The following is a 25,419-nucleotide window of genomic DNA, read 5'->3' as shown; positions in this document are numbered from 1 at the left end:
CATGAAAAAGTTTGGTTATTTTGAATCCTATCCCTTTCTATTTTTAATCATGAAATGACACTAAGGAAACATAAGAACATCTCTCAATAGACAAATATTACTTAAAGATGACTCAAAAGAACTAATTATGAAAGAAAAAATGATTACACGGACTACATTAAAATTAAGAAATTCTCCTTATTAAAGGATACCATGAAGAAAGTAGAAAGGCAATGCCACAAGTTACCTAGAGGAGAGGATATTGTGTAGCATAAACTCCTGCCTGAGATTCCAGCTTGTTGGCTGGCCTCTCTGGAGAACCTGGGCTGATACCAAAAGCCTTACTACTTATTATGTTTTCCCTTTGATCCAGCAAATCTTCCAAAAACTTATTTCAAGGAAAACAATGGACAGGTGTGCAAAGGTACATATGCACTGTGTTCACTGCAGCATTGCATATAAGAAAAATCAGCAGTGTTTTAGTTGAACACATTACAGCATGACCACACAATATAATGCTACAGGGCCACTGAAAGAGATATGATAGGTTTTTTTTTGAACATGGAACTATTTCTAAGATACGTTATAAAGAGAAGGTTAAAAAATATATTTTTATATAGTGTGATTTTATGATAAACACTATACATACACATAAATAAGATATATTAAAATATTAATAGTGATTATTATTGGGTGGTAAAATTATGTTATTATAAATTAATTTTCAGTGTTTTGAGAATATAAAATCCTTTTTAATTTATAAAAAGTACAGCTCTTTCCATTTTGGGGAGAAAAGGCTTGTTTGGAAAGAGTGAGGCCAATAACTTGAGACACCTATGGTTCTTGATATTCTGAAGTTTTCCTTTTCTCTCATCTCACAAACTGTCGATGAATTTACTTTTTCAACTGCCTACGCCTAAGGCTTATAGATGAAATCCAGTGGCTCCCACAAGGGTTTGTTATTAAAAAAGGCTTAAGTTTCCTTGTGTAAAAAGGTATGATTGTGGGGTTTTTCTTGGGATGGGGGTGAGCAGTAAACAATAACATCAGATTCTATTGTTTACTCTAAAAAGAAGCTCATTCTCTTGAGGACAGTAACTTACTCCAAAGTCCCACTCTTCTTCCATAAAGTGATTTAATATAGTATTATCTTTAAAACATTATCAACTATTTCAAACATAAAGAGAAGTACAATAATGTTCTAACATGTATATATCCACAAGTCAGCTTTTTTGAATAATTTTTTGTATATTTATATGCTTTAAGTTTTTTTTAAGAACAAATACAGTTAATGCCCATATATACCTAATCAAACCCATTACCTTCTCTCTCTACCCCCAGAGGTAATTATCATGCTAAATATTTTGTGTTATTTCCATGCATGTTTTAAAACTTTTATTACATGAAAGTTCTTTTATTTAGTTCCTGAACCCAATTCGTGTGTGTGTGTGTGTGTGTGTGTGTGTGTGTGTGTGAAGTTTCTACACCAACAAGCGGCAATGTTCTGGACACCAGCTGGGTGTCCTACAATTTAAATTCTCACACTATCTACCTAAAGATAGCATCAGATTCCACAGGTTAAGGGGTAAATCTTCCTACAAGTCTGTCCCCAACCCCTTCAGACACCAGTCTCAAGCCCAAGTTGCTGCCTGTACTTCTGACTGAACAGCTACAGACTGGAGGTTCCCACAGCACCCTCCTTGTACACAAATCCAAGTAATTTGTCTGTACTTCTGACTGACTAGCTATACATTAGAAGGTTTTTGTATTTTTGTTTTCTATTTTATTTTATTTTTTAAAATTTCTTTATTGTTTTTTTCTATTACAGTTGTGCCACTTTTTTCCCCATTGCTCCCTCCCACCCCACCCACCCCTTCTCCCACAGTGTCCATGGGTCATTTATACTAATTTCTTGCCTATACCCTTCCCCTTCTTTTCCCTCTTCTCCCTTTCCTTCTCTCCCTGGTCACTTTCAGTCTGCTCCTTGTTTACTTGCCTCTGGTTTTATTCTCCTTGTTTGTGTTGATATACATCAGAAGGTTCAATGACCAACTCCCACATTGGGTTAGATTAATTGGCTAGAGCGGCTCACAGAACTCATTGAAACATTTTACTTTCTAGATTACCAGGTCATTTAAAAAGTATACAACTCATGGACAATCAGATAGAAGAGATGCATAAGACAAGGTATTAGAAAAGGGCAGGAAGCGCCCTCACCTACCCAGGTGTGCTACTCTTACTGAGCAAAGTGGGGCTTGTTCACTTGGCACCTTGGTGTAAGACCCAACAATTAGTGTTGAGAAATACAGGTCTTTATTTACCATATAAGGGGGGGGGGGGTGGCTGGGAACACTCCTGCTTAGAGCCCTGTTCTCCCATGACACTCAACACTTGCCTTGCTCCCCAAAAGGCTATAAGCTAACCCGAAGCCCAACAGTTCCCCATTCCTTATCTGTCAGCTCTCTCCTTCAGAATCTGGGATACGATGTCATCAGCCTCTGTATAATAGCCCAGAAAAGCATGTGCCGTGTTACACTGGACCATGGTGAAGTCCAGGAAAAGCACGAATCCTAACAGTGTTCTCTCCATATGTCCCAAGTTCCAAAAGTCCATTTAGAGTCCGGATCTGCAAGGCAGAGTCCTTGGTGGCTTCAGAGTCAGCTGGAGTAGACACAATCAAACCAGCAGAATGCCTGCTTTCTTACTAGCCCAGGCCGCATGAAAGGATCCTGACTGTAAACTGCATGGCTGCTTCTCACATGCTGCTCCACCATGCTCCTCTAACATGCTTCGGCCATTGTGCTTCTTCTTATGGCAAACAGGAGCCCTTCTTCCCATCAGACTTCACGTTGGACTGGGCCACCATGCTGTGTGGCCCAGCATGCCAAATGGCTACTGCCTTTTGTTTAACTTCTAACCGTGGCCTGTGACACAGTGGGTGTGGTAACCAGTCTTGACCACCTGCAGAAATCTTGCTGTGGCCCCAGGAGCTCTCCGTCATCACTCTATGGTCAAAGTTCCTCCCATCTCCCTGACACCAGGCAGTGGCTGCTCTGCCCTGTTACACCACTCTCCCCAAATCTCCACATGTTCACCAACCTGAAAGCTCTCCAAACCTCTTCCTTTTCATTTTTTTATGGAGGCTTCATTATAACACAGCCATGGCTGGTTAAATCACTGGCCACTGATGATTGATACTCTCCAGCCCCTCTCCTCTCCTCCATGGTCAGGGGGTGGGGCCGAAAGTTCCAAATATCTCTAATCACATGGTTGGTTCTCCTGACAACCAGTCTCCAACCTTAGGTGGGGCCTAGAAGTCATTCATTAACATAATAAAAGACATATTTTCACTCTCATTACTTCTGAAATTCCAAAGGTTTTAGATGCTCTGTGCTAGAATGATGATGAAAACCAAATACAAGCATACCTCCTTTTTTGTGTTTCACAGATGTGGAGGTTGTTACAAATTCAAGGCGAGACCCTCTGCCAGAATGTGATACTCATTTTATTGCAGTGGTCAGGAATTGAACCTGCAATATCTCCCAGGTATGCTTATATATATTTCTTCTTATAAACCACAGTATCACATAAGAAAATTGATAAGTAAAATCAAAGTATTTTTCATACATTATAAAAACTTTATATAAATTAAGCATATACATTCTTCTGCAACTTTTATCTCCAAAATCAACATGATGTTTAACCATTTTGATACATATTCCAGAAATGAATTGTCACCCTTTTACCCAATATCTTAGTTATAGCCTTCACTTTCCTCCACTTGCCCTTATAAACAATTCCACAATGCACAAATCTTACCAACGGTAGTGAGCTACAGAAGGACGACACTGAGGAGTGGAATCATTAGGTTGAAGAGCATGCCGTTCTACACTGTCGGTAGATACTGCTAAACTACTTTCCGATTTATGCACCCACCAGCGGTATATAAGAGCTCCCTCCTCATGTGGCACACCTTTGTTATTTGATATTTTTATTTATTTACTAAAAATATTTATTCATTTTTTTAGCAATTTTGTTGAATAGGAAATAGTATGCTGTTATAATTTACAAGTTCCATCACAGATAGGGCTGAGCATTTCCTGTATTTTTATTAGCTACTTGGGGTTTCTTTTTCTGTGGTTTCCCTGATCATTTTGCTCACTTTCTACTGTATTACTTGATCATTCATAACCTCACTTTAAACCAACTTTTCCAGAGGTTTACTTTTTTGAGTGCTTGTAAAGAGTACCTTTGCATTTTATTAATCCTCTCTTTTACTTTTTCATAATTTCTGTTACCTTTATTTAAGTTCTCCCTTTTTGGGGGGACGGATAAACTTCTTTTATGAATTTTAGTTAACCTAGTTATTAATTTTAAATTGTTATTCATTGTAGATATATACATTTAAGTTCATTCTGAGTTCACTTTAGCTTCATCTCACAATTTATATGTAGCATTTTCATTAGTTCAGGTCCAAATATTTATTTAACTCATTTCTTTTCTACCCATGAGCTATTTATAACTATGCTTTTTATTTTGGATTTCTGGTTATATTTTTCTTATTGAGTTTTAAAGTAATTCCATTGTGATCAGAATGATTCACAGTTTGGGTATTTCTGTGACCTGCTCTATTGCCTACTGCATGACCAGTTTTTAATAATAGTGTCTTGTTTGCTTAAAAAGAAGGCATCTTTGCAATTATTTTTCAATGACCATTTATGCCCATTACATCAAATTTACTAATTGTACTGTCAAATACATATTTCTAGTACTTCTTCTGATGTGTGAATTATTGAGAGGTACATTAAAATTTCCCAACAAGGCTGTCCATCTCTGAAATCTCTATACAATTCTATTAAATGTTGCTTTATACTTTTTGAAGATATATAATGTCACACACATATGCCTAGGATTTTTATATTTTTCTAGAACTGTTTTGTCTTACTGGTTAATTGTTCTATTTATATTCATGTATGGCTTTAAAAAAATTCTTAATACTATTTTTGCCTTGAAGTGTATTTTGCTGGATATTCACAGAAGTATTCAACCTCTCTTTTGGTTAGTATATACCTGGGAATGTTTTATCATTCCTTCATTCCCAATTATTCTATGTTCTACTTTAAATGTCTATAAACAATACATAACTGGATTTTTTTAAAGCCCTGAAAATCTAGTCTTTTAACAGGCAAGTAAAGATCATTTATGTTATATTTAGTGATATCTTTGAATTTATTTTAATTACTTTATTTTGCTGTTTATTCTTTTTCCCTTTCCATTAAATTTTAACAAAATCTCTACTTTCCTCTGATTGTGTAGTAACTATACATTTTGTTTTTATTATTTTAGTCATTGTTCTCTCGAATCTCATTTTATTTTTGTTTTCATCATCTCCTCCTGAATACAGGATCCTTTGACTGCTTTACTTCCACCACCAGCACTATGTTAGTTCTACCTTATTTTAGTAATAGGAAAATATTTACTAAAATATTATCTTACAGAGTCAACATTTGTGTATAGGTGCCATTTTGTTTACCCGGTTTTTAGGCTAGTAATCCTTCAGCACTTCATAATATTATTCCATTGTCAGAGGGTTATATATCCACATTGAAAAGTCTGATTGAGGAAAGTCCAATTGTGGTCCCTTGTAGTTAATTTGTCTTTTCTTTCTGGTTTCTCTTAAATATTGTCTTTATCATTGTTACCCCACAGTTTCATTGTGAAATTTCTAAAAGTTTTATGTTCATCCTGGTTACTATTTGTTGTATTTCTTGTATCTGATAATTTATGACTTTTATCAATTTTACAAGATTGTTCATTTATCTTTTCAAATGTTGACTCTGTCCCATTATTCCTTTCTTCTGTCTTTCTTCAAATTCTATCAGAGGTATCCTGGAACTTGAGATTGTTTCCTCCAAATCTTTTACCCTTCACATATAATATGTTTCTTCATTTCTCCATTCTGAGTTCTGAAAAATTTCCTCGGATTATAACTAATACTGTATCATTAACTACATTGCTAATTTTCCCTTCAGATTTGTCTAACTTACTGTTTAACCTGTTCAATAAGGTTGTAATTTAAAACTTTTAAACTTTCATTAGTTTTATGTAGTCCTGTTCCAAATTTGTCTATTCATTTTTATAGTGTTATTTGTGTTGTTGTTTTTATACTTTGAACCTCCTTATAAATTTTATCTAAAATATGATAATATGTGATAGTTCTATTGTAGAACTTGAGGATATAAATAATTGGTTATTTTTTGCACTTTAATTAGTAAGTCATATTCAGCACAGTTTTATCTGTATTTTATAAAGCCAAGATTAAGGGTTCATCTCTCCAAAATAATATTTTTATGTCAAATGCCCCAGGTATGTCACTAATCCACAAATACCTTTTATGTTAAGTTCTTAACTTGACTGTTACCTTTATCTTTCAATAAAATAAATTATAACTTCAACATCCCCTGAGTAATAGTTACAAATTCTCAAGTGTCACTCTTATTCCATATTCAGACCGTGAGGCCAAATATAAATTTATTAGCCTTAAGGCAGGTTTTTTGGTCTAGTTCACCATTTCATAGAGATCTAGCCCTTTTAAATTTTTTTATGAGACTTCCAGCCCAGATGAAAGCCTAGACAGACATGCTGGGTCTCCTTCCACAACTAAGAAGAATTACAACTACCTCAAAACTAGAAACAACCAGAAGTTCCAGAAAATCAAGCTGTATGGAAGTCCAACAAACAAAGATATAAAGAATAAATATTCATCCAGACAGGTAGGAGGGGCGGAGCTGGGGCGGAGAAGACGCAGTGTGGTGGTGGCGGCAGCAGGGGCAGGTCGGTGGAAAGTGCAGTCATACATTTTAAAAAGAGGGGAGGGACACCTGGGGAGCGTTCCAAGCTCCTTGCCAGACTGCACAGCTCACAGTCCCAGCGCCAGGGAAAATCAAGCCTCATTGATTATGACTGTGCAAACCATTGGGGGTGGGGGCAGAGGAAGAAACTGCCGGTCTCTCAGTAGTCTGCTTGTTTAAAAGGTCCCCAGAGTCTTAGAACATCCACAGACCCACCCACTCTGGGAACAACAGCCAGGGCACATCATCATTAAAATGCCAAAGGTGAAGCATCAAGAGAGAATCGTAAAAGCAGCAAGAGGAAAGCAGAGAGTTACCTCACAAAGGGGTGCCTATAAGACTATCAGCTGATTTCTCAAAAGCAACTTTGCATGCAAGAAGGGACTGGCAAGAAGCATTCGATGTGATGAAAAGCAAGGACCTACAACCAAGATTACTCTATCCAGCAAAGCTATCATTTAGAATGGAAGGGCAGATGAAGTGCTTCCCAGACAAGGTAAAGCTAAAGAAGTTCATCATCACCAAGCCATTATTATACGAAATGTTAAAGGGACTTATTTAAGAAAAAGAAGATCAAAACTATGAACGCTAAAATGACAACAAACTCACAACTATCAACAACTGAATCTAAAAAATAAAAAACAAAATCCAACTAAGCAAACCAGAATAGGAACAGAATCATAGGTATGGGGATCATTTGGAGGGTTATCAGCTGGGAGGGGGAAGGGGGTGAAATGGGGAAATGGTGCGGGGATTAAGAAGCATAATTGGCTAGTACAAAATAGTCAGGGGGCAGTTAAGAATAATATAGAAAAGGCTGAAGCCAAAGAGCTTATATGCACGACCCATGGAGATGAACTAAGGGGAGTGGGATTGCTGGGGGAAGGGAGGTACTGGGCAGAGGGGAGCAAAGGGGAAAAAATTGGGACTACTGTAACAATATTATCAGTAAAATATACTTAAAATTTTTTTATGAGACAAACTCTGATCCAAATTCCCACTTTGAGAATGCCTTATGTTACATTTTCTGTCTCCAGGGGAACAATAATTCCAGCCTCTATGTATCAACATTAATACCCTTTGAATCATATTCTGGCCCCAGGATAATTTCAACGGCAACTCATAAGCTTCATTATTTTGTCCCTGAAGGTCTTCTTTTTTTATTCCTGTTCAGCTACTCATGTAAAGCTTTTCCTTTCTTTTTCCAGCTCAGCTATGTTATATTTTATCCAGCATTTCTATATGTTTGCCATAAAAATGTCCTAGCACTACCTTTAGGACTAGTTAAGACCACCAATTTATAAACCCTGGCTACTTCTCCTTCAATTATAATTTGGTTTTTGGAGTTTCTGATTGATAGATCTAATTTTTATATATATTAGGCAGACTCTACATATCTTTCCACTTCATTTCAGGATAAAAATATCTGCAATGGCATTAGTCTATAACACCAAACATATGTTCAAATTTGCCTCATAATTAAAATGTAACTGTTCTAATCAGGTGACTATTACAAAGAAATACTTTTGTGATCAATTACTAACAAAATAGAAAATATGTTGAGCTAATAATTCATAAGTTCCCCATTTCATTCCATTTGGAAAAGTCTTTAAAAACCTGAATAAAAGAAAGTCTCCTGATGCATCACCACCTGGATAGTCTGGAAGCTGCTGGCAAAGAGATGAAGAACACAGGAGGCTCTACCTTCCTCACATGACTTGCAAAAGTTTCCAGTATTTACTAGCTGAAATATATAGCTACCACAGCATTTGATACTCTATAGAGACTATCCAACAAGAATCATCCACTTTTATTCATTTCTTCATCTGAACTCCCAAGCAGGATCCTCCCATTGTCTATTTCTTAATCTACTACAACCATACTCCTTCTTCCAAGTCTCTTATAAGCTTGTTCCTTTCACCTTTCCAACTGCATTTCCTTGTGTGTTATCTTCTTGTTTTTGACTCACTGGCTCCCAGTGTCTGGCATATAGTCCCTGCCTTTTAATTATTCCATGAAATTCAATTTATTTAAGTTTGATAAATACTCTATTCAGTGACACATGAAAATCTATTATCTTTGAAAGTACAAATCACATACGATAAGTTCTCACTTAACATTATTAGCAGGTTTTTGGAAAACAGTGGCTATTAGTAAAATGACAGATAATGAAACCAATTTTATCACAGGCTAATTGATGTAAACGGCATATTTCTGGTCACAAAAACACCACCAAACGTATAAAGACTACCAAACAATTCTAATGTTAAACACTGGAATAAATGGGAGTTATATGTATGCTTTTAAAAAATAATAAAAACAAGTAGGATAATTATTTTCCAACGTGCTGATTCCAGTTCAGGGTCGCTGTTAACCAAAGTCTCTCCCAGCAGCTCAGGGCAAAGAAATGAACCCACCGTTGATAGAACGCCCGTCCATCCCAATCCCACTCACACCCACACCTATACTCCTTTAAACTGGACCATGTAGACATGCCAATTTACATCATTTGCACTCCTTTGGAATGTGGGAGAAAACCCAAGTGCCTGGAGAAAACCCACCCAGATGTGGGGAGAATGTGCAAACTCCACACAGGCAGTGGAACCAGCAGGAATCCATTATTTTTTTCTTATCAACATTTTAATGAAATGATGTTGAATGAAATAAAGCTATTCAAGGACCTGCTGTACTTACCTTGTTAAAAAGAAACCACTAATATTTTAGTAACCTTAAATACACTCTTAAATGAATCCTCCTCCACTTGTCATATAATATTTGACATTTTAAAATGTCAAACACTCCAGTGAAAATATTCAGAAAACAATGAACATGAGGCCAAATCCATTCCTTCACCTAGAAGTCTTGAGCACCCACAATGTGATGGCCACAGTTGCAAGAGCCATGAGGGACCAGGTCGTAGTCTTTCAGGATACATCGATAACTATGATTTGATCAGTCATAACAAAGCCATCGAAATTCTAAGAAAATTCAGCAAAAACAAAATGAAACAACAAACCAAAATAATTTGGAAAACAACTAATTAGGGAGGGATTATCCATATTAAATTTTTTACCTTCTCAAAAACATGATTCATGTAAGTAGAGTGTTCTATATCTTATATATCTTTGTTTAAAGAGAAAGGTAAGTAAGGACAAAATATTGGAAGGTACTGCAAATTGAAAACTGATTATAAATAATAATAAGCTACTTTGTAATTGTAATAAAACATAATAAGAACGTGGATCTATGCCTGCTGGCAGAGCCAGGACTGGACCAGGTGGCATCTGGCACTGAAAGACAAGAAACAGCATACTGCTTGCTGTGCATGTGAGAACGTGATTTTCCTTTATATTTTTCTCTTGTGTGCTGCAGAGAGGGGAGGTGATAGAACATTTTTGAGGAGCGCAGGTGCAGTAGTGCACTCGCCCACTCCCCAACCCTCCTCATGGGTAGCGCAGGTGCGCACAGGGAAGTGCCCTCATTCACTGGCCATGGTGCACGAGGGCTGCGCGTCCAGGTGTCCGTTGGACACAACCCAACAGACATAAGGTCAGTGCCCCAACAGGCGCAGGGAGGGCCCGCTGGGCACACAGAAGACCATGCGCAGACATCCCTGGCCAACCCCAGTGGGCGCCAGACTGGAGCGTAGACCACTTGCTCGGGCTCTGCTCGTGCCCGCCTACGCAGGTGTGGGAACGGTGGGCAGCTGCAGCTTGGGAAAAGTGGGTGGCGGCGACTCACAGATGCAAACTTCCACCTTGCACAAGTGTCCGGGGCCCCGCCTCAAGGGGCGAGAGACCAACTTCCAGGGTGCAGCTACGCAGGCCTGAGGCTAGCGCACAGGCCACCTTGTGCACATACGTGTGCGCGTGCACAAGCACCACAGCGGGCTCCAACAGGCGCCAAATGAACGCTACCATCGCGGGCGCACACTGCTGCTGCAAGGAACAGAAACCTCTAGCCCGCCTCATTAGACCAGCTTTGGATCCAGATAAAAAAGATGACACACAAAGGCTGAACTGAGAAAAAATCTTTCCTTTTGTATTTTTAAAAAATTTTTATTTCTATTTTAATTTTTTTATTTGTATTTCATTTTAATTTTTTAAATTTATTTTTAATTTTTACTTTTATTAAAAAAATTTTTTTAAACAATCTGTTTCATACCATCTCTCCTTCTCATCTCTCCTCTTTAATTTTTGTTTGTTTGTCTGACTAGATTAGCCTCCCTTTAACACTAAATAAATAGAATATAACTACTATATAAATCTAATACCATACAATTCCACTTTCTTACTATACTCTGCATTCTTGCAAATTTTTCTTTTATTATTATTAACATACAATGTAAATATTACCTACTGGCATGCAGAGTCTCGACACTACTTGCTACTATTATTAATCTATCATCCCTTCTCTCAAAAATCATATTTTTCCTCATTAAAAACAACTCTTATCTATTCTTCCTATAGTATAAAAGCCCTAACCTCTCTACTTTTTATTAATACTGGCTCATTTGCTGACGATAGCAGGATAGAGGGTGGGGGATATTACTGAGGGTGTGTGTTTCCTGCCTGGGCTGTGTGTTTATGTTTTTAACAGCATCTCCACAAAAGAACTCAAGACAAAGCAGACAGAGTGACTCTCAATCAATTAGCCAGAGGGAAGATCCTACCAAAGAGCATCAGAAATATAACCAGACAGCATAAACAAACGACATAAAGGGTATCCCAAGAAAACCAGGCTCAGGAGATCAAAGAGACTGCACCACTGAAACGCCCAGATCTCCTATAAAGAATCTCATACCACAAAAGTGGGAATTCAAAGCAGAAAAATCCAAATAACAAATACAAACAAGAAGAATCCAACATGGTAAGACAAAGAAACAACCTCTCAATGAAAGGAAATAGAGGAATCCCCAGAAAGAGAGGTAGATGAAATAGATATAGCCCAAATGTCAGACACAAAATTCAAAACAATGGTGGTGAAGAAGCTCAGTATACTCGACAACCTCAAAAACAACTACGATAACCTCCAAGGAAGTTACCAACAGCTCCAAGAAACTTACAGGGAATTTGCAGAGAACTACACCAGCATAAAAAAAGACATAGAAACTATCAACAAGAACCAGGAAGAAATGAAGAATACAATCTCTGAACTGAAAAACACAGTAGAATCAATCAAAAGCAGGCTAAACGAAGCAGAGGATCAGATCAGTGAGTTAGAGGACAATGTAGAAAAACATTCCCAAACAATACAACAAAATGAAAAAAGACTGAAAAATATGAACAAGATATAAGGAAATTACAGGATAGCATGAGGAAAAATAACATAAGGATCATCGGAATAAAAGAGGGAGAAGAAGATGATTGAGGAATAGAAAAACTGATAGAAGTAATGACAGATAATTTTTCCAACGTGATGAGAGAAAAAGTTATCCAAGTTCAAGAAGCACAGAGAGTCCCAATGAAGAGGAACCCCAAAAAACTCACTCCAAGGCACATCATAATTAAAATGGCAACATTCCAAGACAAAGAGAGAATCCTAAAAGCAGCAAGAGAAAAACAGCAATTAACATACAAGGGAGCTCTCATAAGGCTATTGACCGATTTCTCAACAGAAACATTACAAGCCAGAAGGGAATGGTCAAAAATATTTCAAGCAATGAAAAACAAAGGCCTACAACCAAAAATACTCTACCAGCAAGGCTTTCATTCAAAATGGAAGGTGAAGTAAGGAGTTTCCTAGACAAAAGGAAGACTAAAAGAATACATCTCCACCAAACCAGCATTGCAAGAGATGCTAAAGGGAATGTTTTAAGAAAAAGAAGAAAAAAAGAGGAGAGGAACAGAGGTACAAAGGGAAATGAATAAATACATGTCAATAATAACCTTAAATGTAAACGGATTAAATGCTCCAATTAAAAGACATAGGGTAACGGGATGGATAAGAAAACAGGACCCACATATTTGCTGTCTACAAGAAACACACCTCAAAACAAAAGATTTACACAGACTGAAAGTAAAGGGATATAAGAAAGCACTCCAAGCAAATGAACATGAAAAAAAAAGGTGAGGTAGCAGTACTCATATCAGACAAAACGGATTTCAAAGCAAGGGCAATAAAAAGAGACAAAGAAGGGCATTTCATAATAATTAAGGGAACACTCCATCAAGAAGATATAACACTGATAAACATATATGCACCCAACATAGGAGCACTCAAATACATAAAGAAAATACTAGAAGACCACAAGAAAAATATTAACAGCAACACACTCATAGCAGGGGCTTTTAACACTCCATTATCAACACTAGATAGATCTTCAAAGTAAAGAAACACCAAGGATATACAGGCATTGAACAACACACTAAACTGGATGGACTTAACTGACATATATAGAACTTTTCACCCCAAAGAAGCAAAATATACATTCTTTTCACATGCACATGGCACATTTTCAAAGATAGACCACATGACAGGACACAAAACAAGCCTCAACAAATTCAAGAAAATTGAAATTATATCAAGCATCTTTTCAGACCACAATGCCTTGAAACTAGAATTATTCTCAGAGAAAAAAATCAAAGACACCCAAACTCATGGAGAATGAATAACAAGCTATTAAATAATGAATGAGTTACAATGACATCAAAGAAGAAATCAAGAAATTTATGGAAACTAATGATAATGAACACGCAACAGCCCCAAACCTATGGGTCACAGCAGAAGCAGTCCTAAGAGAGAAGTTCATAGCAATACAGGCATATCTGAAAAGTATAGAAGAATCTCAAATAAAAAATCTAACCCTAAAGCCACAAGAACTAGAACAACAACAACAAACAAAGCCTAGGGCAAGAAGAAGGAAGGAAATCATCAAGATCAGAGCAGAAATAAATGAAATAGAAACCAAACAAACAATTCAAAAGATCAACAGAATTAGGAGCTGGTTCTTCGAAAAGATGAACAAAACCAACAAGCCTTTAGCCAGGCTCATCAAGAAAAAAAGAGAGAAGACCCAAATAAACAAAATCAGAAACAAAAAAGGAGAAATCACGACTGATACCACAGAAATACAAAGGATTGTAAGAAATTACTACAAACAACTGTATATCAAGAAATCTGACAAACTAGAAGAAATAAGACAAATTTCTAGGAATATATAGCCTTCCAAAACTGAATAAGGAAGAAGGAGAAAGTCTCAACAGACCAATAACAAAGAAGGAAATTGAAATAGTAATCAAAAATCTCCCTGCACACAAAAGCCCTGGACCAGATGGCTTCACAGGCGAATTTTGCAAAACATTTAGGGAAGAACTAACTCCTACATTCCTCAAACTATTCCGAAAAATCCAAGAAGAGGGAAAAATCTCTAACTTTTTCTGTGAAGCCAGTATTACCCTAATTCCAAAACCAGGTCAAGACACAACAAAGAAAGAAAACTACAGACCAATATCACTGATGAACATCGATGCTAAATTCTTCAAGAAAATATTGGCAAACAGGATCCAGCAATAAATCAAAAAGATCATACACCACGATCAAGTGGGACTCATCCCAGGGATTCAAGGATGGTTTAATATTCGCAAATCAATAAATATAATACATCACCTAAACAAAATGAAAGACAAAAATCACATGATCATATCAATAGATGCAGAAAAAGCATTTGATAAAGTACAACACCCATTTATTATGAAAACACTCAGCAAAATGGGAATAGAGGTAACATACTTTAACATAATCAAGGCTATATGTGAGAAACCTGAAGCCAACATCATACTCAATGGACAAAACCTGAAAGCATTCCCCCTGAAATCAGGAACAAGACAAGGCTGTCCACTCTCTGCACTCCTATTCAACATAGTGTTTGAAGTCCTCGCCACAGCAATCAGACAAGAAAAAGAAATAAAAGGCATCCAAATTGGAAAAGAAGAAGTAAAACTGTCTTTATATGCAGATGACATGATAGCATACATAGAAAACCCTATAAACTCCACTAAAAGACTTCTCGATATAATAAGTGAATTTGGCAAAATAGTGGGGTACAAAATAAATATACAGAAATCTAAGGCATTTCTGTGCACGAACAATAAAATATCAGAGACAGAGACAAAAAAGAAAATACCATTTACTATAGCAACAAGAAAACTAAAGTACCTAAGAATAAACTTAACCAAAGAGATAAAAGACCTGTACTCTGAATATTATGTAACATTGAAGAAACAAATTAAGAAAGATACAAATAAATGGAAGTAAATACCATGTTCTTGGAGGGGAAGAATCAACAGCATCAAAATGGCCATACTACCAAAAGCAATTTACAGATTCAATGCAATCCCTTTAAAATATCAATGACATAGTTCACAGACCTAGAAAAAATACTGCAAAAATTCATATGGAACCAAAAAAGACTCCGAATAGCAAAAGCAATCTTGAGACAGAAGAACACAGCAGGAAGAATCACAATACCAGACATCAAACAATACTACAAAGCCACTGTGATCAAAACAGTCTGGTACTGACATAAGAACAGACATATAGATCAATGTAATAGAATAGAGAGCCCAGAAATTAGTCCAGGACTATGTGGTCAACTAATGCTTGATAAAGGAGGAAGAACATAAAATGGAGTGAGAAGAGCCTCTTTAACAAATGGTGCTGGGAGAGCTGGACAGGGATGTGCAAAAAAATGAAACTAGACCACCAACTTACACCACACACGAGAATAAACTCAAGGTGGATCAAAGACCTAAATGTAAGCTGTGACACTCTAAAAGTCCTAGAGGAAAACATAGGCAGGAAAATTTCAGATATCCCACATAACAATATTTTCATGAATACACCTCCTAAGGCAAGAGAAATAAAGGAAAAAATAAACAAATGGGACTACATTAAACTCAAAGAGTTTCTGCTCAGCAAAAGAAAACATCAGCAAGATGAAAAGGAAACCAACCATATGGGAAAACATATTTGCCAATGACATCACAGACAGGGGACTGATCTCCAACATATTTAGAGCTTATACGACTCAACATCAAGATAACAGACAACCCAATTTAAAAATGGGCAAAGGAAATGAACAAACACTTCTCTGAAGAGGACATACAGAAGGTCCATAGACACACAAAAAAATGCTCAACGTCACTAGCCATCAGAGAGATGCAAATAAAAACCACAATGAGATACCACTTTACACCAGTCAGAATGGCCATCATCAACAAATCAACAAACAACATGTGCTGGCGAGGGTGTGGAGAAACGGGAACCCTACTGCACTGTTGGTGGGAATGCAGACTGGTGCAGTCACTATGGAAAACAGTATGGAATTACCTCAAAAAAGTAAAAATGGAACTGCCTTTGAACCAGTCATTCCATTGCTAGGATTATACCCGAAAAATCCTAAAACCCTAATTCAAAAGAATTTATGCACCCTATGTTCATAGCAGCACTATTTACAATAGCTAAGTGCTGGAAACAGCCTAAGTGCCCATCTGTAGATGAGTGGTTCAAAAAACGGTGGTACATTCACACAATGGAATACTATGCAGCAGAAAGAAATAAGGAACTCCTGCTATTTGTGACAACATGGATGGAACTAGAGAGAATTATGCTTAGTGAAGTAAGCCAGGCAAAGAAAGAAAAATACCATACGATATCACCTAATACAGGAGACTAAGGAACAACATAAACAAATGAACTAAATAGGACAAGGAGCAGAATAGCAGTTAATAGGGGCGAGGGGGGAGGGAGAGAAGGGGGATAAGAAAGGGAAGGGTTTAGTCAAGGAATGTATATAAACGACTCATGGACATGGACAACGGGGAGGGATATCATTCTGGGAGAATGGGTCGGCTGGGTTTTGGGGAGCAATGGCGGAAAAATGGGACAACTGTAATTGAAAAACCAAAAAATAAAATTAAAAAAATAATAAAATAAATAAAAATAAAAATATTTAAAAAAGCATAAGATGTATAATTTCATTCCAACCCTTATTTACATATAAGATACATATCACATAATGGTATATATAGGATTGTATTTCTCAAAATTATAGGTTTACTTTCTAATAGTATTGTCTTAACATTCTACAAAGGTATTTATTTAATCAGTGAAACTCAACCTATTGAATAAAATATTGTGACATTTGTTAGAATTGTGGATTTAAATTTTAAGAGAATACATTTGTAAACTAGACACTATAATATCTAGAGGACTCAAATCTCACTGAATTGCAAATAGTTTAACCTAGAGCTAAGTTTCATTGAAAAGAAAACAAGATTATTCTCAGAAAGATACAGGTACTGAGGGTGGGGATTCGGGGCCCTTGAGATCATGATCCCAATTCCAGATTTCACAGATAAGGAAATTGACTCCCCAAGGTCATGCAGAAGGAAATGGTCATCTTGAGCCTAGAACACAAGTTTCTTCAATTCAAGTAGGTATTCCTTCCATTACAACACATTATTTTATCATTCATGTCCTGAAACTTAAAAATAATTGTATTCCAAAATAACAAGATAATTATCTCTTAACATGTGGCAAAGTTATTATTTAAGATGGATAAGATATACAGGTATCTGTAAGAATCTATAATCAAAGACTACTAAGACTATTAAGGGCATAGAACAGAAAGAAAAGTGAATTGACTAGCAAATAATTTAAGGTATCCTTTTATTTATTATTTTCTCACATATTCAATAAATCACCATTTTTAGTAACCGTTGATCATGTCTCTAATCAATATAGCATTATAATTCTTTGACGTGCTTAATACTTCTCTTAAATTTTACTTGTTCTGAATTTAATATTGTCATCCTATTTCTTTTTTGTGATTTTCCTTTTTTTTGTGGAGTATGTTATGATCACCATACATACGGATTTTGAGTTTTATCCCACTCTAGAAATCTGACTGCTAATAAATCTAATAGGTCCATTTCACTCACTTATAGTAAAAATTGATATATTTTGTCTTTGTTTTGCTGTCTTCTGCTACATGGTTAAAAACTTTTCTCTGCACCCTAATCTATTCTACACTAGTTAATTCTGCACTTTAAAAGTTTTCAAAAACACAGTTGACCCCATGTTTTTTCCATTAATTGAAAAACAAAATTATTTTGACTGTCTTATAACTTGAGAAACATAACCTGTTTATTGCTCCACTCATTTTCTTAGACAAAATCTGGAGTTTTATGTTTCACATTCTGTTAAAATTAATTACTTTTTTATGTCTTTAACTTACTTCAGGAATATTTTTCATGTTTACGTTTGAGTCAAAATATTTTATAATAGTAAATTAGATTTAGCTATATTTTTCTATCCTTTATCATTACTCTAATTCTTTTAGATTTTAAGTTTCATATTTTCACAGTTCTGTACTCATTCATCTCTCAAATATTAGTAGTTCCTCTTTAAATATTTTCAGGAAGGAAAGTTGTAAAATTTCTGAATCTCCACCCAAATGAGAATATCTTTCCAGTGCTTTTATTCACAATAAATTTCTTGGATCTGTACTAAGTTCTCAAGTCAAACAATTTCACATCAATTCTCAATAACCATTTGCTTCTATAGTTGAGTGCTAAAGAGATGTCTGAGGGAACATCCATATTTTTAATTAAAAATTATATTTTGGGAGAAATGTTTGGATGAAGATCTCACCAAATTTTCTGAGAGCTGAAGTCTCCATATTAACACTAATTTCCTTTAAATATCGGACAATTTACTTTTATTGTTACTTTTGTTGCTACATTTGCTGTTTATCTGCTTTCTCCTCTTCTCTTCCCATTTAGATAAGCAGGTTTTTTGGTATGTTGGATATTTGCTTTCTTTCCTTAATACTTGCCACTGTGAAGTTTCCATTCAGTTGTTTAGAGCTTCTCTCTTGTCTTCTACATTACTGATTTCAATTTACACAGTGCTCATTCTGTACATTATTCCCTAAAATGTGGACATCAATTTGTTACTGAGTTTTTTGTTTTTGGTTTTGGTTTTACTGCCTTATTTCTGTCAGATCTCTTTTTATTAACTCAGCCAACTCTCATCTCATTTTCACTAACTTTCCAAGAGTCCATATTTCTAATAAAAACGTAAGATCAATATATTTTATTTTAATATTATAGAATCTCTTCATAGGTCTCCATTAGTTCCCCCAATGCCCTTTTTATCTATCCTTGAACAGCAGTCTTCCAAGATCTGGTATTTGCCAAATGATAGGAAATCCTCATCGATGTCCCGTAGTCTCCCACTAGAGTACTGACACAATTTAACTCCTTAATCTTAAACTGGAGAGCAAGTAGAAATAAACAGCTCTCTCTAACCTAATTTTCATTTTCCAGCAAACATTTCAATAGTGAAGTGGATAGGACTTGTTCTTGTTGCAGTTATGTGGCTCTCTACATTCAGAGGCAAAACAATTATTTTGAAAGTTAGGTAGTTTGCATACAATTTTTTGCTTTCAACAAAATTATGGAAAATCTAATTTAGTTATAAAATGACAGACTATTAGAAATAATTTTTATGATATGTCATTATGTGTTTGGGGCATCTAAGTCAGGAGTTAAAAATACATTTGAGGAACTGTGTGGTAGGACTGTGAAATAAAACTTCTGTTTCTGTTGACTTATTTAGATGAGCCAGGTCTCTGTGCTTATATCTCTAAAATAATGATATGATTTCTAAAGAGAAATTATGAATGAGAAATGTGAAACCCTTTCTCATTCTAGAATAATATTCAGAGATAAATTGGGATGAGACACCATATCAACTCATTAAGATAGGCATTTCCAATAAAGTTTGTTATGTTTAAGAACTGTTCTTCAAAAAGTCAGGTATTTATGTGCTTTCATTTACCAGTTGTGGGCTACTTGTAATTGCAATTATACTTGAAAATAAAAAAAAATATTAATTCTTAAAGCCTTGTGGTTACAAGAGATTTTTTTTTTTTTTTCACTGTTATTTTTCTTCAGATGAGGGAATTTTGAGTGACTTGGTTTGTTCAAAATGGGGGACAAGGGGAAATAAATTTGGATGTTTACCATAGAAGGAGCTAATGACAAAACTATTTTTAGGAAAAGGGCTTTTTGTCCTCCCTATGTTATTCTTTATGTCTGATACCTCTGATTTCTGGTTATTTGGCTAAACAGATATTTAATCTTGCAGTTCTGAAAGCTTTAAGTTCATAGTTACAGTGTCTCCTGGGTTGGTTTCTTCTGATAACTGTGAGGGAGAATCCCTCTCCTAGTGTCTGTTGGTTTGCTGACAATTTTTGGTGTACCTTGGCTTGTAGAAGCCTCATCTCCTCCTCTGAATTAATCTCATATGGCATTATCCCTGTGTGCATGTCTGCTCTGAAATTCCCTCTTTTTTTGGAGGGACCAGCCATATTGGATTAGGGGCTGAGGTTTCTCCTATATGACTTCACCTTAATTACATCTGCAACAATATTTCCAAATAGGTCACATTCTGAGGTACTGAGGGTTATGACTTCTACATAAGAGAGTTTTATTTTTAGTCCAATTTTGTAGAAGTTTTTAAAGAAGCCTGATAGTGTGATCATGATGATTTTGAAGCATAACACTTATTTTCTAAGAATAAAATTCTGTTGGGGAAGAGTCATGTAAATAAGAATTCATGGAGAAAAAAATCAATATTCAATTTTCAATGGCTACAACTGGATATAAAATCAACAATATTTAGATTTAATTCGGCATATTTATGATTCATTTAATATTTTTATTTCTGAACTTGCATCCATTGCAAGTATTTAAATTTATGATGAAAAGTTTACAAAGGTCTATAGTTACACAAAATTACTTTAAGGTACATATTATTTTGAAGACTGATGTGAGTGCTTCTTCCTATCTGGTCTTCTAGGAAGACATATTGAGTCCTTTCTTTATTATCCTTTAGAGATATGGAAATTAGGCCTTCATTGATTATTGGCCAGAGTGGTAAAAAAAATAACATTAATTTCATGTGCATTTACAATTTTTATATCTTTCTCTGTGTTTTTATGAACATTCCCCCTTTTTCTTTTTCATTTATTCAGCAACTATTTAGGAGGCCAAAAACTGAAGATGGCCGAGGAGTAAGTAGAAGTTACAGTAACCTTCCCCCAGGACCACTCTGGAATTACAACTAAATTGTAGAGAAATCATCCTGAATAACCAATTGAGCACTAGTTGGAGAGAAGCCTTATAACCATGGACAGATGGAAGAGGTCACATCACCACAACATTACTGGTGGGGGGTGTGACAAGGCCCGAGAGGGCTTTCCTGCATGGCAGTTGAAGTTCTGGAGTGTAGGGGACCGTTCTGTGTGGTTTTGAGAATTGTAGCCCAGAAGCCGCAAGCCAGGTTCTGGTTGGGGGCCTTGTCAGACTTGACCAGAACACCGGGAAGGCAGAGGCAGACAGGATCGAAGTCTACTCAGAGGGTTCCCATGGGAACTGGATTTAAAAAATGTATATTACACTTTAGAGCTTGCTTTTCTTTTCTTATCTCTTTGTTAACTATAAACAGTGTGTAGTTAAAAATGTATGAAGCCTTGCACCTTATGTCAGCATGGCATCAGGATGTTTAGCAGACGCTGACATAGACTGGTCACTGTGTTCTTTATATTGATATCTGTAATCCGTAACTGTCAACTGTAACCCAAGCGTCCAAAAGCTTATTGATGATTCCTAAGTCTTGACCTTGTATCTCCTGAATCCCCTTCTCAATAAAAGGCACGGGAGATGGGAATTCTGCGCACTTCTCTCCTAGAGAGATTTGCCACCTCCCATTCCTCCAGACAAAATACAGTGTCCTGGATAAATTTGTTCTCTCTGCCATGATCCTGAAACCTCTGCTGGCCAGGGAGTTTCCCACCGACCTAGAGGCAGACAGCCTTACCGGAGGGACATTTCAGTGACCAGGAGGGCTCCTCCTGAGAAGGGTGGGGCCTAAACCCCAAGCTGGGCTTCCCAGCCTACAGCACTAGAGCCAGAAAGGAACCCAAATAACATTCAGCAGTGAAAGAAGCAGGGTATCTATCTATCTGCCAGGGACAGAAGGCTGGAGATGCAGAGAGCATCTTAAAAAGTCAACACACACAATTTTGTTTGCAGCCACTTACCCTCAGCTCCAGTAGAGAGAGGATAGAGTGGACTAGAGAATTGTGAGGAGAGTCTGGGGGCTGGTGGCTCTGGGGAGAGAACTGAAAGAACAGCCTCCAGTATTCCTGGGCTGAGTCATTCCCCATACTGCAGAGGCCATCTTTCTCAGGAAGAGTATTCCTTTACAAGTGACACCAGCTTAAAAGGAAGCAATAGCCCAGCCTGCATGAATTACTCTACCCCTCTGTGGAGCTTAAGCTGAGCTGATGAGTTTACCTTCAGGCTATAGCAGTGATTAGTTTAAGCTCTGAGACTTTAACTGAGTGTCACACGGGGCCAGTGCTGGTAAAGCTGGCTTTGGTGTGCAGCCTGGTTCATTCTGTACATACTCAGAGACCAGAAGAGGGAGCCACATGATGTGGATCACTGATAGCTCTAAACAGGTTTCCCAGGGCCAATCTACAGGCAGCATCTGACAAAGGTCTGCTGCAGAGAGACTTTGTAGATCTACCTAATACACAGAAAGAAATACAGATAAGCATTCAAAATGGGAAGACAATGAAGCAGATGCAAAATGGAAGAACAAGAGAATTCTCCAGAAGAACTAGCTGAAATGGAGGCAAGCAATTTATGAGTTTAGAGTAATGATTATAATGATACTCAACAGTATGAAAAAAGACATAGAAATCATTAAAAAAGGGACCAGTAATAAAGAATGCAATATTTGAAATCAATAATACACTAGGAGGAATAAACAGTAGGTTAGATGAAGCAGAGAATCAAATCAATGATTTGGAAGACAAGGTAGAAAAAAACACCCAGGAAGAGCAGCAAAAAATAAAAAGAATTTTAAAAAAATTAAGAGAGCTTAAGAAATATGTTGGACAACATGAAGTGTAATAACATCTGCATCATAGGAGTTCCAGAAGGAGAAGAGAGTGAGCAAGGGATTGAGAACCTATTTGAAGAAATAATGACTGAAAACTTCCCTAATCTGGTAAAGGAAAAAGACAGAAGCTCAGAGTCCCAAACAAGTTGGACCCAAAGAGGCCTACACCAAAACATATCAAAATTAAACTGACAAGGCTTAAAGACAAGGAGAAAACTAAAAGCTGCAAGGGAAAAGCAGGTAGTTACACACAAGGGAGCACCAATTAGGCTGTCATCTGATTTCTCAACAGAAACATTTCAGGCCAGAATGGAATGTCTGAAATATTCAAGGTGATGAAAAGCAAGGACCTACAACCACGGCTAATTTACCCAGCAAGGTTAGCATTTAAAATCGAAGGAAAAATAAGGACCTTCTTGACAAGAAAAAGCTAAAGGATTTTTTTAACACTACACAAGCACTGCAATAAATTCTGAAGGGCTTGCTTTAAGCAGAAAAAAACAAAGAAAGAAAAAAATAAAAAGAAGAAAAAATTAGTCTAACAATAAAATGGCACTAAATACATATCTATCAATAATCACCTTAAATGTAAATGGCTTAAATGCTTCAACCAAAAGACATAGGGTAGCTGAATGGATGAGAAAACAAGACCCATATATATGCTGCCTCCAAAAGACACACCTCAGATGAAAAGATACACACATACTGAAAGTAAAGGGATGGAAAAAGATATTTAATGCAAATGGAAAAAAAAAAAAAAAGCTGGGGTAGTAGTACTTGTATCCAACAAAGCAGACTTTAAAATCACGGCTATAGTAAGAGACAAAGGACACTACATAATGATAAAGGGAACAGTACAAGAGGATGTAACCCTAGTAAACATTTACACACCCAACACAAGAGTACCTAAATGTGCAAAACAAATATTAATAGATGTAGAGGAAGAGAGCAATAGAAATACAGTCATAGATAAGGATTTTAACACCCCTTTGACTTCAATGGATAGATCATCCAGACAGAAAATCAACAAGGAGAAAACGGCCTTAAATGACACATTAGATTAAATGGATTTAATTGATATCTCCAGAGCACTTCATCCCAAAGTAGCAGAATATAAATACTTTTCAAATTCACATGGAACATTTTCTAGAATAGACCACATGTTAGGACACAAAACAAGTCTCAATAAATGTAAGATGACTGAAATCATATCAAGCTTATCCTCTGACCACAATGCTATGAAACTAGAAATCCATCACAAGAACAACACTGAAAAACACGCAGAGACATAGAATCTAAATAACATGATATTAAACAATGAATGGGTCAAATTCGAGATCAAGGAAGAAATCAAAAGGTACCTTGAAACAAATGAAAACAAGGACACAACAACCCAAAATCTGTGGGACATGGGGAAAGCAAACCTAAGAGGGAAATTTATAGCATTACAGGCCTATCACACACATACACACAGAAAAAGCTCGCGTAAACAATCTAACTTCACACTTAAAGGAACCTGAGAAAGAAAAACAAAGCCCAAAGTGAGCAGAAGGAAGAAAATAAAGAAGATTAGAGCAGAAATAAATGAAATAGTCTAAAAAATGATACAAAAGATCAACGAATCCAAAAGCTGGTTCTTTGAAAAGAAAAACAAGATTTACAAACCTTTAACCGGACTCATCAAGAAAAAAAAAGAGACAAACACTTCCAGTCAAGATGGGAGATATAAATACACATGCTGCATCTCCTCACAACTAAGAAGGAATTTACAACCACTTCAAAACTAAAAAAAAAAAAAAAAAAAAGACAGAAAATCAATGAAATTGAAACTACAGGGAAGTTCAGCAAAGAAATAAAGACTAAATAATCATCCAGAAAGGCAGGAGGGGCAAAGCCAGGATGGAGAGAAAGAGGAGCGGTGCAGCAGCTCCAGGGGCAGTGCTTGGCAGTCACCACGGCTAGAGGCAGCGGGACTGGTGGAAACACGGTGGGTGGGCACAGCTAGCAGTACAGTGACTGTAGCGATGGTGAAAAACACAGTCATATAGCTTAAATCCTAGAAGCAATCCAGCCCCAAACCAAATGGATCCCAGCCCCAGACCAGACTGCGGTGCTTGTGGTTCCTGCCCTGGAGAAAATAGAGCCACATTGCTTCTGACTGTGAAAGCCAGTGGGGGTTAGGGCAGAGGAAGAAGCTACCAGTCTCGAAAAGGAGGCAGCTTGCTTAGTACGGGAAAGGGGAGAAGTGCTTGTAAAAGCAGTGGCAGCTGGTACTGTTCCCTCTCAGACTCTTCCTCCACATATAGCACCAAAATGCGGTGAAACAGTTTGCTAGCACTAATGAATACCTAAGGCTCTGCCCCCTATAATGGAACAGGTGCGGCAGCCCTACCCAAATCACAGAGGCAAACACAGAAAGCTGTCAAGATGAGGAGACAGAGAAGTATGGCTCAGAAAGGGAGGAAGAACAAGGTCCCAATGACAACTAAGCAATGAGCAGATAGCGAACCTAACAGTTGAGGAGATAGTGAACTTAAAAGATGCACAGTTTAAGGCATTGGTGATAAAGATGCTCACAGACTTGACAGAAAAGGTTAAGCAGAATGGG

At 36.7% G+C, this 25,419-nt stretch overlaps 1 protein-coding gene across 10 annotated transcripts in view; it reads right to left on the bottom strand.

The window, feature by feature from the left end:
- The window catches only part of CADPS2 (calcium dependent secretion activator 2), a 689,394-nt gene that overhangs the window by 202,074 nt on the left and 461,901 nt on the right, over positions 1 to 25,419 (bottom strand). The gene's annotated exons all lie outside the window — the stretch shown is intronic.

This window comes from Furipterus horrens, unplaced genomic scaffold (assembly GCF_987537825.1).
Source record: "Furipterus horrens unplaced genomic scaffold, mFurHor1.1.pri manual_scaffold_9, whole genome shotgun sequence".
Lineage (NCBI taxonomy): Eukaryota > Metazoa > Chordata > Mammalia > Chiroptera > Furipteridae > Furipterus > Furipterus horrens.
The sequence above is the reverse complement of the archived record's forward strand: the minus strand, read 5'-3'. Positions and strand labels throughout refer to the sequence as shown.